At 46.2% G+C, this 3,343-nt stretch overlaps 1 pseudogene; it reads right to left on the bottom strand.

The window, feature by feature from the left end:
* Nucleotides 1-1,985: 1,985 nt before the first annotated feature.
* LOC129470698 (small ribosomal subunit protein uS5-like) lies at nt 1,986-2,948 on the bottom strand (annotated as a pseudogene).
* Between the last annotated feature and the right edge of the window lie 395 nt (nt 2,949-3,343).

A 3,343-nucleotide genomic window follows, 5' to 3' on the forward strand; every position in this document is an offset into this window, starting at 1 on the left:
TCATGACCAGCCTGGGCAACATGGTGAAACCCCGTCTCTACTAAAACTACAAAAAAATTAGCCAGGTGTGGTAGCGCATGCCTGCAATCCCAGCTGCTTGGGAGACTGAGGCACGAGAATCACTTGAACCCGGGAGGTGAAGGTTGCAGTGAGCTGAGATCATGCCATTGCACTCCAGCCTGGGCGACAGAGTGAGGCTCTGTCTAAAAAAACAAACAACAACACAAAAAAGAAAAACAAAACAAAGAGGGGCATTTCATAATAATAAAAGGGTCAGTTCAATAGGAAGACATAACAGTTCTAAATACTCATCTGATAATATAACCTCAAAATACATAAAGCAAAAACGGACAGAATTAATGAACAGACCAGGCGTGTTGGCTCATGCTTGTAATCCCAGTGCTTTGAGAGGTCAAGGTGCCAGGATCTCTTGAGATCAGGAGTTCAAGACCAGCCCAAGCAACATAGTGAGAACCTCATCTCTACAAAAAACTAAAACTAAAAATAGGTAGGTGTGGTGGCATGCACCTGTAATCCCAGCTACTCAAGAGGCTGAGGTGGGAGGATCCTTGGAGCCAAGGAATTCAAAGCTGCAGTGAGCCATGATCATGCCACTGCTTTCCAGCCTGGGTGACAGAGCGAGAACCTAACTAAAAAAAAAAATTAATTAAAGAAGAAATAGGCAAATCCCCCAAATCCCCAATCATAGTTGGAGATTTTTGACACAGCTCTCCCAGTAACTGATAGACAAGTAGATTTTTTTAAAGTCAGTAGAGGATTTGAACAATGTAATTAAACAAATTTCCCTAACTGACATTTATAGGATATTATTTTAAAAACCAGGAGGAAACCAACAACCACAGAAGGCACATGCTTCTCAAGTACCAATTTTGACACTTAACAAAATTGACCATATGCTGGGCCATAAAGCAAGTGTTAACGAATTTCCAGTTCCTGAAATCATGCATAGTATGTTCTCTGGACTCAGTGAAGTTGAGCTAGAAGTCAATAACTAAAAGATAACTAGAGAATTCTCCCCAAATATTCAGAAATTAATTAATAAGCCTCTAAATAGGCCATGGGGGTCAAAGAAGAAATCACCTTGGGAGTTATAAAGTATTTTGAACTGAATGACAGCATTTTAGGAGGCCAAGGTGGATGGATTGCTTGAGGTCAGGAGTTCAAGACCAGCCTGGCCAACATGGTGAAACCCCATCTCTTCTAAAATATAAAAATTAGTCGGGTGTGGTGGTGGGCACCTGTAATCCCAGCTACTAGGGAGGCCGAGGCAGGAGAATTCCTTCAACCCAGGAGGTGGAGGTTGCAGTGAGCCAAGATCACACCACTGTACTCCAGCCTGGGCAACAGAGCAAGACTCTGTCACACACACAAAAAAAGACAACAACAAAGCCAGGCGCGGTGGCTCACGCCTGTAATCCCAACACTTTGGGAGGCCGAGGCGGGCGGATCACCTGAGGTCAGGAATTTGAGACCAGCCGGACCAATATGGAGAAACCCTGTCTCTACCAGAAATACAAAATTAGCTGGACGTGGTAGTGCATGCCTGTAATTGTAGCTACTAGGGAGGCTGAAGCAGGAGAATCGCTTGAACCCGGGAGGCAGAAGTCGTGGTGAGCCGAGATGGTGCCATTGCACTCAAGCCTGGGCAACAAGAGCAAAAACTCCATCTAAAAAAAAAAAAAAAAAATATATATATATATATATATATATATGTATATATATATGTACATATATATATATCTCAAACCAAATTCAGTAATACATTTATTTTTAACTTTTTATTTTGAAGTTTTTTAAATTGTTATTATTATTTTGGAGGCAGGGTCTCACTGTATTACTCAGGCTGGAGTGCAATGGTGCCATCACCCCTCACTGCAGCCTCGACCTCCTGGGCTCAGGTAATCCTCCCACTTCAGCTTCCCAAGTAGCTGGGACTATACAAGTATGTCACCACATCTGGCTAATTTTTTATTTATTTTTTATTTTTTATTTATTTATTTTTTTGTTTCACGCTTAATTCACTTTATTTTTCTTATATAAAAACCCTATGTTGTAGCCACAGCTGGAGCCTGGGTCCGCTGCACGGAGACTCTGGTGTGGGTCTTGACGAGGTGGTCAGTGAATTCCTGATAGGGAGACTTGGTAAATACAGTCTCCTTCCAGAGGTCAGGGGTCAGGTAGCTGTAGGTCTTAGAAAATGGCACCAAAGGTGGCCTTGGCGAAGTTGCCCAGGGTGGCAGTGCAGCCCGGGGCTGAGGTGTAGCAGTCATCGATACCAGCCATCATGAGCAGCTTCTTAGGCACAGGTGTGGAGACGATGCCAGTGCCCCTGGGTGCAGGGATGAGGCGCCCCAGCACAGAGCCGCAGCGGCCTGTCACCTTGCAAGGGACGGTGTGGGGCTTGCCGATCTTGTTCCCCCAGTAGCCTCTGCGCACGGGGACAATGGAGAGCTTGGCCAGGATGATGGCCCCACAGATGGCGGTGGCCACCTCCTTGGAGCACTTAACACCCAGACCGATGTGGCCACTGTAGTCCCCGATAGCAACAAACGCCTTGAACCTGGTGCGCTGGCCGGCACAGGTCTGCTTCTGCACTGGCATAATCTTCAAAACCTCATCCTTGAGAGAGGCCCCCAGGAAAAAGTCAATGATCTCTGATTCCTTAATGGGCAGGGAGAAGAGATAGATCTCCTCCAGGGACTTGATCTTCATGTCCTTGACCAAGCGGCCCAACTTGGTGACGGGCATCCACTCCTTATCCTCGGCCTTGCCTCCGCGAGCTCCGTGGCCTCGGCCCGGCCCCATCCACGGCCGCTACCCCGGCCCCGGATGCCACTGCCGAAACCTCCGCGGAAGCCACCACGGTTCCCCAACCCAGGGCCACCAGGGCCTCCAGGCCTCCCCACTGCACCGGCGTCATCTGCCATTTGGTGTTTTCTCGGAAAAGAAGGTAATTTTTTATTTTTAGAGAGACGGTGTCTCTCTATGTTGCCCAGGCTTGTCTCAAACTCCTGGGCTCAAGCAATCCTCCAACCTTGGCTAATTTTTGTATTTTTTGCAGAGACGAGGTCTCACTATGTTGTCCAGGGTGGTCTCGAACTCCTGAGCTCAAGTGATCCACCTACCTTGACCTCTCAAAGTGCTTGGATTACAGGTGTGAGCCACTGTGCCCAGCCAGTATACATTTTTAAAAAAGATAACTCAGAATAATGACCAAATGCAGTTTTGTCCGGTAAGGCAAAGTAAGTTTAATATACCAAAAAATGTAACTAATCATATTAACAAAATAAAGTAAAAAATCTAGACAACCACTTCAATAGAT

The sequence above is a fragment of the Symphalangus syndactylus genome, chromosome 20, assembly GCF_028878055.3.
Source record: "Symphalangus syndactylus isolate Jambi chromosome 20, NHGRI_mSymSyn1-v2.1_pri, whole genome shotgun sequence".
In the NCBI taxonomy this organism is placed as follows: Eukaryota; Metazoa; Chordata; class Mammalia; order Primates; family Hylobatidae; genus Symphalangus; species Symphalangus syndactylus.